Below are 12,161 nucleotides of genomic sequence, written 5' to 3'. Positions count from 1 at the left end.
TCTCTTTTGCCAATACTTTTGGTCTGGAGACTAAACTAAAAGGAATTCAGAAGATCTGTATTCTCTCAAGCATGATTTGCCATTAGTAGAGACCATTTTAGGTAGTTTGTATGAACGCTTCTTGCATTTCTTCTCAATGGAACTGGAAGAAAAAACCGTCAGTGAACTTTTCATAGCTTCTTGCTCTAACCTGAGTTTCAGATTACAATAGTTGACTCCAGCGTTGCAAGGGAAAAAACCAAATAATAGACATATCGACTTTCTTAGAAAGAGGCACTGCTACCAATGTGTCCCATCAAGCTTTCTCCACTATAAACGAGAAAATTGAGGCCAGCATGGGTATTAAAGCTTTCCTTTCTAACTTAGTGCCTTTGTAGATATACCATCTGTTCCCAGACACAAACTGCCCTTCATCTTTTTAAACTGACCCAAATTATCTGTTGAGATGGAAGCCCAGTTAAATAATAGTCATTCTGTTTTAAAGTTTACGACACCGTCTTGAGACCTAAATCTCAAACCAGTGAACCATTCAATTCTTTTACCCTGCCAGAGCCTGATTCTATTTTCAAAATAGTATGGCCAAACCTCAACTGGCGGGACATCTCGGCTTATTCCCGAGCCCTGGATCAAACATTTGGCTACCGACCAAAACTCTCTGATACTATTCACATCATAAGCCCATTAATTACTTCATTAACCGTCATCTGCTTCTCTTTCTTTTAAACTCGTTTAACACTATTATATTCTGACCTTACTTTCATATAGGCTATTCACCTATCCTACGCAAATTGAGTTCCTGATCCAATGGGTCTGTTGCTTCAAGTAACCTAAAAGCTCAATTACCTCTTCCCTTTTCCACCTACATTTCCCATCGAAAAAACCTCCTCTTTCCTACCCAGGTGTTTCCTATCATGAGAAAAAAGACTAATTCTCTCATAAATTCTATCTGTAATTACCAAAATAGCTTGATTCATTTCAGCCTGTTCTTAATATTTCAAAATAAAATGGCAATCATTCTGAAATTCCAGTTGTTTTTTAGTCAATTCTTGTTTGTTCTTAGTTACCCAAACAGGTTTGCGGATCCTTTCAGATCGTCGAATACACGCTCTCAACTGAAGACACGCTGGCAAATGATCAGACCCGACCAAACTCCAGGATCTTATGTTCTACCACCCGAGGCCAAAGAGATAAACTATATAAAATGTAGGCAATCAACATCGGGCTAAACCCACTATAACAAGTAAAATCACCTGTTCCAAAATACACTACAAACCTTCCATTCATAATTATTAATCCCTCAGCTTTATAAAAAATTTATTAAATTTCTTCCCCATCTATTTATTTTCCGAGACTGGTCCATACTTATCCTAATAATAAAAAATACTCACCTTCATTTTCCAGCCACATATTTTGACCTGGTTCGTTCACAAGGGGGGTCAACTTGCCACTCATCCTCTTCACCAGTATATGCATTGAAATCCCCTAGAAGAAAAATATGGCAAGGATACATTCTTCTATACATCTGTGTTTCATTTTAAATTAATCCCCATGTCTCTTCACGACTGTACGAACTATCATTCGGAGAAAAACATACAACACACAAAGCAAGGTAAGCATTTTTAACTGACAACAACAACCATAATAAATTTCCCGAGTCACTCTCTAGCCTACGACACACATTTAATACACCTTACCTTAGAAGTGCCGAAACTCCTCATTAATATCTACCATTTGCCCAAACATTTCTCCTACACTCAAAATCTTCACATGACGAGAAATAATCAAAAAACGTCCACGTATCAACAAGACAAACAGTATCCCATTTTTTGCAACATGCTCATTTACTTGACTGTAATAGGCTTTCCAGCTTTTCCTTACTATAACCTTGTAAATTCCAAACTACAAAACGTTAACATGGGTCACAACGGCCCTGTATTTTCTGTTTAGGCAATCTCGTCTGGTTTTCTGGCGCTACTATATCCCCCTCAGCAGGCTGCTCCTGAGAAAAAAGCGGATCTGTCACTATCTGGCGAGGCACAAATGGTTCATTTTCCTGAATCCCGTTCCTTAAGCGATTGTTTTTATTCACACCTTTTTTTTGCTCTAAAGAGATAATTTACTTCCTTTTTCTTTTACTCTGTCTGGCACCCTGCTGAGCAAAAACCACTACTGCTCCTTCATTAACTGGGGTTCAATACTAACCACGTACAAAAGCAGCCTGATCCCCTCTTCTGTAATAAATAAAGAAATGGTGCTTCTAAAACTCTGACCACAAGCAGCAGAATTTGCAGATCCACTTGTCTCGCATCAATTATTCTAATTACTCTGACTACTGTATAGCAGGATCTAGGAGATATTTTGGTTCTGTTCTACACCTTTGACGGATGCTAAAGCACTATTTTCGTCGCTAAACGTAAATACATCCCGTTCAACAATTAACTTTGTACCATTGGGCCTTTGCATTTTGTTTTCCAATCGGGCCTTTTCAAGATTAATTAAAAAAAAAAATTTTCGCAAAATAAGTTTTTCAATGAAAAGTAAAGAACTCCATTAAACTAAAAATAAGAAAAACATAAAATCACATAATCTACCAAGCGTGAAACTACCACGAATCAGCCTCGATAAATAAACGAAACCCAAAACGAAAAGAAATTACAACAAATAACGGAGTCAAACTCAAAACGAGCAGAAATTAACATGAGTTGGGCTCAAAACTCCTGTGCCTTCCCAAGGCCAGAACATAATTTGCACTTTAATGAAAAAATATAATGTTTTACTTTTATAACTTAAATAAATCAAAAAATATTAACATTCTGATTACTAAATATCAGTATATGTATATTAAACTAACAAAGCACATTCATTTGTTTTTTTTTCAGTTTTTAGGCATCCGTGAATAAGTTCTAAGGTGATAGAGGAATTTAAGACAGTTTTTGGAGGCGTCCACCTGCCCAGAGTCTCATGCAAGTAACCGGAAACATGAAAAAATAATGAAATTAGAACAGACAGATGTAATGGGATTAGGAACAGACTATATACTCTATTTAAAGTGATTGGAGATGGTGGGCATCCATGAACAAGTGCTAAATTGAGAGAGGAATTTAGGACAATATTTTGGGGAGCCCACCCGCCCAGAGTCTCGGGCAAGAGACCCAAAAATTTGAAAATTTGTGAAAAATAGAAATTTTCTCAGAATGTGGGGCTGAGCTTAGGCAACGAATAGGTACTATTTGGAAGATAAAGATGCCTTTAAACGATTGTTTGCCTGTTATCTCAAGCAAATTAACGGTCCTATGTCAATTCTAAATTCTTGGTCAACCTTCTTAAGACCATAGGCGGGCGTGCCTTGTTTGCCTCTCATTCCAGGCAATCTAACGGTTCTATGTCAATTTTAAATTCTTGGTCAACATGCCTAAGACTCTAGGCAGGCGTGCCTTTCCAAAAACTAACAAACAAGTATATGTCAAATAAGCGAGTCATGCTTACTCCCGCCATTTACCCGTGCCGGAGTCATTTAAATATTTGCCTCTCAATTACTTGGACTATCTGTCTTGGCTTTTCTCTTTCTACAATTAGCCATGTCTTGATGCAACCTACTGCAAAATACTTGATAAATTCAATTCCCTTTTTCAAGTTTCTACGACAGATAAGATTTAAATAAAAACCTTATATACCCCAGGGCATAACTTATAACCCTTGCCCTGAAGACTTTGGAGGGAGTGTCCTTATCAAAGGTATAATTTCCAGAACTTTCAACTGCGTGGAACAAAATGACTATCTCAAAATTTTGATTGGATGTGTTTGGTGAAATGGGGGGCGTGGAAGGGGTGTTAGTTGCCATCCAATCCCTTTCGACTTTTAAAAAGGGCACTTGCCATTCCAATTTTCAATCGAATGAGACCTCAGAGACCTCGGAGACTCTAGAGTCACGGAGACGGAGACCCTTGCACGAGGACTTCACTAAAACGGGATGCGTCTTGTGATTCGCTCTCAACCGAAATATGTTTTTGATATCACGAGAAACTATCCAGAATTTCAAATTTTCAAACAGTTCGTGGTAACGAACTGTAAGTAAGGAGTGACCCGGCTGAATGGTAAGCGAAACTCTAGAAAACGATATTTTGATACCAAGAGATACATCAAAAGAATCAGATTTTTATGCTGATTTCAAATATATAAGTTTCATCAAGTTTAGTTTTACCCATAAAAAGTTACGCGCCTGAGAAAATTTGCCTTATTTTCGAAAAAAGGGGGATATACCCTCTAAAAGTTATAGAACCTTAATGAAAAGCACACCATCATATTCAGCGTCTGAGAGAGCCCTACTGTAGAGGTTTCAAGCTCCTATGTACAAAAACGTGGAATTTTGCATTTTTGGCCAGAAGAAAGATCACGGATACGTGTTTATTTGTTTTTTTCCCCAGGGGTGATCGTATCGACCCAGTAGTCCTAGAATATTGTGGGAGGGCTCATTGGAATGGAAATTAAAAGTTCTAGTGCCCTTTTTAAGTGACCAAAAAAAATGGAGGGCAACTACGCCATCAGCAACTACGCCAAATGCGTTTATTAATAGTGTCTCTGATATTATCGATGCTATTGCAAAGTATGATGCTGATTATGTTGGTCTGCCAGTCTTTGTTATCCGCCACCCTGGTGAAGTACCACTTATTCCTGCCGATGCTTTTTGTGCGTTGAGTTGCCGTGTAAACTCCTGTTCGTCTGAGCTGCGGTCTTTGTCTGAGTGTGTGAGAGCTATCGTGCCTGGAACAAACGGATGTCCTCCGTCGTTAATGCAAGAGTGTTCTGTCTCTTCAAAACCTTCCTATGCCGTTATTCTAAAAAACCAACCTACTGACCTCAAAGATCCTATTGAGAGCAAAGAGACCCTTGATACCCTGGATGGTCATGATGGTATCGTAAATCGTAAAGGTAAAGGTATCGTGGTATCGTAAAGTGTGAGATCTGATCCTGTCAAGAAAAGGTGGGTAGTCCATACCCAAGATAAAGCCTCAGCCGTCTCTATCACCGCCGCTGCAGCTAGTCAGCTAAATGTATCCACTCATGTCCTTAATCAAAAAGTGCTTGGTATTGTGAGTAACATCTCTGTTGTTGTGCGGAAATCAGAGCTTATTAGTATGATTCCCAGTCTCATTGACGCAACTAAAGTTGAAAGTTCCGGATCCTTCCACTTTGAATTTCTAGATGATGCTGCCTTAAATAAAGCTATAAACGAGGGTTTGTGTTTGGGATACGAGCTTTTTAAAATTAGACGTTTTAAAAAGTTACCTCCTAGATGTTACCGTTTTCAATCTCAAAACCGCATTATCGGAAACTGCCCACTCCCATCAAATAATCAAAAGTGTTCACGGTGCGCTGGTGGACATTGTAACAAACATGATAATCCGTGCACTGAAAGCCCAAATTGTGCCAACTGCAGGGAAATCATGTTTCCTATAGTCTCAGATGCCCAGTGTTAAAAAAAGCTCTGAATAAGGATAAAAAATGATTGTTAGTGGCAATAGATTTCGCTTTGTTTCACTTAAGATAAACGGAACCAAAGACAAAGATATTCTAATTGATGAGCTTCTTGATTATGATATAGTTTTCCTACAGGAACATTTTATAACTAAAGCCAATACAGATACTCTTAAACGGTCACCTACCCACCACACGTTTGTACGTGAAGCTAAAAAAACGCGCGGTCGACCCTCTTGGGGCCTTACAGCTCTAGTTTGTCTCACTAAGAGACCTGAGATCATTTCTTCTGATAATATTTTACTAGCAATAAAATACAATAATGCGGTCTTCATCAATGTTTGTATGAAATTCGATCGCAAGAACATTTCTTCTTTATGTGTTTACGCATGTTCTTGTATGCGATTCAGGATAATTCTGCTAAGAGTGAACAATCAGGGATTAAATTGGATTGTGGCTGGTGATATTAATGCCAATCTTCTGTCCCAATCTGAAAGAAGTGACCTGTTTTTTGATGATTTGCCTAGTGGCTATCAGTTAGTCAATAAAGACAAACAGTTTACCTACATTCATATCCCTGACGGTTCTAGATCAAACCTTGATCATATTATAGTTTCAAGGGGATCTCTCGTGGTTCTTCTTGTGATTGTTTTGGATGATAAAATTGAGGAAAATCACTTGCCTTTGTGAGAATGTGGGAAAGCCATCAAAACCTAACTAAATTGTAAAGATAGCAAAGTATGACTCTTGAAAAATTATAAAGGTAACGAAGTATTAATTTTCTTTGTGTAAGGAAAAAAAACAACATTACATTTGAATAAGAATACTCTTGATCCATTTAGGGCCATAAAATGCAAATGCCGGACCACCGTTTTAAACCAGGGGTCAGCGACAAGAAAATTACGCGAGTTGTATCACATGACAAAACAGGGTTTTTAATAGAGAAAGCGGAAACTAATCTTTTGAACAAAGAACTATTATTAGGATTACATCAAAACTGGTCTCTGGCCAATGAGAGAAAAGAAAAACAAAATAAGACAAAACTTAAAATAGGGATTCGGGGACGGAAAACAGGGTAGTCTTTTTTGGATCAAACAAGGAGTAAGTGGTTTTACCTTGCAATTACAATAAACTACCACTGTCTATCTGAATTCCCCTTGGAGATAAAAGTTTGAAGATAAAATTAAATAAGAAGAAAACCTCTAAAGATTTCTGTCGCTTGGTGATAACTTAAAAACGTATATAGGAGAAAATAATAACTAGTGCTCAAATCTAACATTTTTGGTGATTTTGGGTTTATATTTCGGTAGTATTTCCACTTAGACAAGGCTTGAGCCATTTGGACAAAATAGTATATTAAGGTTAGAATAAGCTAAATTAAATTTGTTCCCAGAAATTTAAGCTTCGAATAACTGAAGGTTTAAAGAGGAAAGGAATCTTAACCAAGAAGTCAACGTTAGACGAGCCCTTTGAGCTCCCCTTTCAGCATAGAGCTCCTTGGGACTTAGCTTGACTTTATAAAGACCTTATATCCGAAAATTGGAATTATCGGACACCAACATTACTTGCCCCCCTCTTTGTTCAATTTTCAGACGTTTATACGGAGAGGAACATCGTTCCCTTTTTAATCATTCTTTCATTTCGTTAAACCCGTACTGCATGTTTATACAAGGGTGGCCTTAATGTTTATACAGGTAGGTCAGGGAAAAAGGGAACAATATTGTCGACTTAAGAATTTCCAAACCTTTATGTCCAGATATTTTCAATTAAGAGTTTTCCCTGCTAAAGTTAAAGCTTAATAAAGGTCAAAGGAATACACAGCCCTTTTCAAGAAATAATAAGAAGATCTCTTGGTTTGGGTTAATGAAAATTGAATTAAAATCAAGTACGGTTATTCTTAGCTTAGCTCAACAATAGTTTGAACTAAAGGATTTTAATAACCCAGAACTCAAGCCTTGACTAGCTATTCAAGTGTAACTTTTTTAAGTAGAAACATTCGATACCCTAGAATTAACTTAATCTTTTTCTTTTCGGTAAACACTGGTGGATTGAACAAGTAGATTTTTAGACCTTAGACCTAGAAGAGGTTTGGAAATATTCAACATAATCAGAATTAGAATAATTTTTCTTTTTATCTTCTTTTGTAATAAAAATCAGTTGTCACTGAATTCTGAGTACCGATTTCTTACCCAAGCCTCAGTTTGTAACACGCTACCAAATATATTAGCCCTGTTAGCAGGGGCAACCTTACACCTTTAACTTGTGAAATTGAGTCACCTGCTTTACTGGTTTATAACCGTTTGTCTTATCAATATCAACGGTTTTATGATCTAAATTTGAGGTAATTAGATTTTGAAAATTATGTGTATGTTATTTCCTCGTCGATATCAAGCATGAAAGTGCATTATCCTCTTTTATAAGACTCTATAAGGTCGTCGAAAGCTAGAGATATTATGAATTTTTGCTTATACCAGATCGTGCATTGTTTGAAGTCAGATGCTTCAGTTTCAGTTCCTGTTGAACGTGTTAGATTTTGCACCAGAAAACCTTTATGGAATGTGTGCCCAGAAGTGAAAAATGCTAAACAAATCGCGAAGTTTCGGCTTCGCCTTTGGATTGCTTGTTATCGGCCCAAGTCTGGTGAAGTATTTAAAATTAAGGAAAATCCGAAACGTCAGTTTAGATCTTTGCGTCAATCCCGCCTGAATGCTTTGGATGGCCCCTCGGATCGGAAGTGTTGTTTCAATGTAATTAATAGCAGCAAGTGTGTGCCTGCTACCGTTTTGATTATCAAAATCAGTGATTTTGTTGCTGATTTTATTCGTGTTTTTTCTACATTTAATCATTCTATTCAGTCCTTCCTTTCCTCCTTGTTGCATAATACTGTTCTTCGAGTTCCTAAGCCATTCCATATATTGTCAATATATAGTGGTGATATCTATCGGGCTTTTAAGAGTGTTAAGAAATCAAGTGCTCCTGATATGAATGGTCTGTGTTACAATCACTTCACCATTAAGTGTCCATTATTGTTAACACACATTCAGCTCCTATTCCAGTTGTGTTTAGCCCAGTCGTTAGTTCCAGATAGTTTTCTTTCGGGAATGTAACATCAGTTTTGAAAAAGGGAAAAGACGCAGATCAGTGTTCCAGTTATCGACCAATTACAGTGTCATGCTTCATGAGCAAGCTGTTTGAGTATATCGTATTGCCGGAAGTTTTGACTAAATGTAATTTTTCTGATTATCAAGTTGGGTTCAGAGCCGGTTTTGATTGTTCTCAAGCCCATCATATACTTGGTCAGTTGCTAGTCTCAGCAAAAATGCGAAAAAGGCCACTTTATTTTGTTCGGCTGATATCTCGGGCGCTTTTGACAACGCTGTACATTTGCAAGCGCTTCACTGCTTAATTAAAACAGGAGTTAATTCTTCCGTAGTAAAAGTTCTTCAATATTGGTATTCCAATTCGTTGGTTTGGTTAAAATGGATGTCTGATATATCCGAGCCTATCTCAGTAAAGAAGGGAGTCAGGGAAGGTGGTGTGCTGTCTCCATATATTTTTAAAACTGTGCTTGCGGACTGTTTGCGAATGCTGTCTCCTACTGTGTTTTTAGAAAATACTGCTGTTAGTCACATTGCCTGTGCTGATGATGTTCTGCTAGTTAGTCATACTAGGCCAGGCCTCACAAAGAACCTAAATGTTCTGATTAATGCTTCGAGTATGATTGGGCTTTCTGTAAATGCTTCAAAATTCGAGTTTCTGTGTTTTAATACTTCTAACCCAGCTCCTTCTTTACATGTGGGTACAATACTACTCAAGTGTGTCTCAAAGTTGAAATGACATGGGATTACTTTTTCTGATACACTTTCGCCTACATGCTCGTCTCTGGTTGCTAGTGCTCTGCAGTGTATTCGATTCTCATATGGTAAAATCTTGCCTAATAGAGGGAGGTACAGCCGCCGAGGTTTATGTAAACTTTACCATGGTTTTTGTTCTCCTGCAATTCTTTTTCTTTCCGGTTTTCAGCCTCTAATGCGAAAAAAAGATTGTCTTCGGCTAAGGAGGGGCTATTTTAAATAGTGTAAATTCCTGCTATATCTGCCAAGGTGGTACAAAAATCACAAGATTATTCCTCATTTTGGACTTATCGATCCTCTAGTGCTGCTTGACAACATCACTAAGGATCTGAGGACCAATACTTCAAGGAAGATATGTGCCAGTGACCCCCTCACTTATTTTTTTCCAGATTAGTGATTCTATGGATATTGTTAAGTTATTTATGTTGTGTTTTCCTTGTTATTTCCTTGTGGATAATATTATTTTATTTTTTATTTTTTTACTCCGCATTTATTTTATATTGCGGGTTACAAATAAACTTATTTACTTACTAGTCTATGCACCGACTCGTTTTATAGGAAGTGTTCCCTGAAAAAAAAATTGGAGCCGTATAGCCTTTACTATAGGCAATGCTACTATTATATCCAGGGAGATTCAGCATTACTGTTTGGCAGTGGAGAGGGGGGAAACGCAACTTTACCTTCCTCATTGGGATTTTGGCCTCTCCATTCCTGTACTTAGTGCAAGTGCAACTTTCAACCTTCTCATGGGGGCCCTTGACCCTAAGACCATCCTCTGAATTCACTCCTATTTATATCTATTATATTATATAATTGATTATACTGCATAATATATTACTCACTACGCCTATTATCGCCAATATTCCTAAGCCATTTGTCTATTATTTACCTAGGTAGCATTCCATACTCGGGCTTCTTCATAAGGAAACATCTTAACAAAATAAAGGTAGTACCATTAGACTCCATATCTTATGCTCTATTCGAATATTATATTTGTCTTTTTCCCAATGCACCCCACCCCATCCCCTGATGGTCCTGATGATATGACTAATAGAAATATGTTGCACATTATAAAGTAAGAATTTAATTATTTTAGTGTTTTTCAGGTAAAAGTTAAGAATAGCGGCTCTCCAGAAACAGATATACTAGGACAAAAAGAAAGTTATTTTTGGATTGCTTATTCTATGCTCATTTTTATGGTTGTGTTAACGTTTTTGACAATTCATCCCGACCCTTTAATAGTACCATATAGCTTTAGACTATATATGAAACTCTCGTAAAACAAACAAGTTCTTAATTTGCAATACGCAGCCTATTTACATTAATCAGACTATCATGTTTCCTTCTATATAATGCTTCATCTTCTATTGTTCAATTTAAAGTTTAAGCTGCACTAATACATTTTGATAAATTTTTCGTTCAATATTCATATTAAATACCAATATGATTTTAATGAGGCACCAGAAATTTGTTAATGCCAATTTTTTGAAGCCTTTGGAACGGTAGTAACTCGCCTTCCGTGTGCTATCTTCCTTATCTTTTGAAAGAAGCATTTGGGAACATTTCCTTTTAGTTTTAAAGTAATTTCTCAATAGGTAATTTGCTCTTCGTCTTCTTCTATTTCATATTCGATATTAACCATACTAAAATATGTTTTGGTATCACTATAACCAGCTAAAATACTTTATTACACCACAAAAAGTTTATGAATGAAGGAAAACTTATTACATGTTTTTTAACATTGGTCAATTAACGGAGTAACAGTCAATAAAGAAAAATAGGAAAAGGATAAAAGAAACAAAATGGAAAGAAACACAGTATATACAACAAAAAAAGAAAATATTCCAGAAAATCAACTAAAACAAAACAGATAAATTATACATTAAGAAAATAATACGTAAAAATCATGGATAGAATCAAGCTAACTTAAGAATTTATTTTGTCATTCAGTAGCGAAGGTAAGAGAATCTGTAGTTCTTTATTTCACTGTTTCTGTTGAATTTCTAGCCCAAAATGGGAAATTAATAAAGTACCAGAGTACTTATAATAATAAGTACGAAGAGATCATTTATATCTTTCCAGTTAAATGGCCCATAAAGGCGATAATGACAGAATGTGCGGGATGACAAAAAAACTATAAAGCAAGGGAAAACCGATGAAGCAAAAATCTATCGCAAACAAGGATTCCGTACGTACGGCAGGCTTAATCTGCAAAATACTGAAGAAGAGACAAGCGAATCGATTGAAAATTTGGCGCAATTAGGAGGCCCAGATAGGAAATAGCACTGGGACCAATACAAATTTGATGACCGAACTGAGCAAAGGCGGTAGAGAAATGTGGAGAACAGCCACCAAACATTAGTACTTCACGTTTGCTTTCATTAAACAAAAGATCAAGCTTAAAATACGAATTTTTCAGACAAGAAAGCTTTCCCTCAACTCGGAAAAACGATTTGCATGGACTCAAGATATGTTTAGCATAATTGAAAAGCATAATATCTATTCCACGAAACCAACAGCTTTGTAGTGTAATCTGTTGCATGTGACCTGTTATACAAAGTAGGGGGAGCTAATAGATCCCTGCTTAACACTTAAGAATACAAAATCAATATTGCAGGCCAATTAGTTGGAGTAGATGACCCAGGGAATTTTATTTGTGCGTTTAACTAACGGTACATGTCTATGAGCGTAATGACAATAGACCTAGCTGAACTACGTTGAATAGCACTTAAAAGGAACTAAGCGTGTGTGTTATAATTTTTATTTGATTTCAATAGTCTTGCATTAAAAGATCACTGGGAAACTACATTAAAATCTGGCACATTTATACCA

Source organism: Artemia sp. Qi Xiang Cuo, chromosome 2, assembly GCF_049724085.1.
Source record: "Artemia sp. Qi Xiang Cuo chromosome 2, ASM4972408v1, whole genome shotgun sequence".
Taxonomy (NCBI): domain Eukaryota; kingdom Metazoa; phylum Arthropoda; class Branchiopoda; order Anostraca; family Artemiidae; genus Artemia; species Artemia sp. Qi Xiang Cuo.
This window is presented reverse-complemented; position numbering follows the sequence as displayed.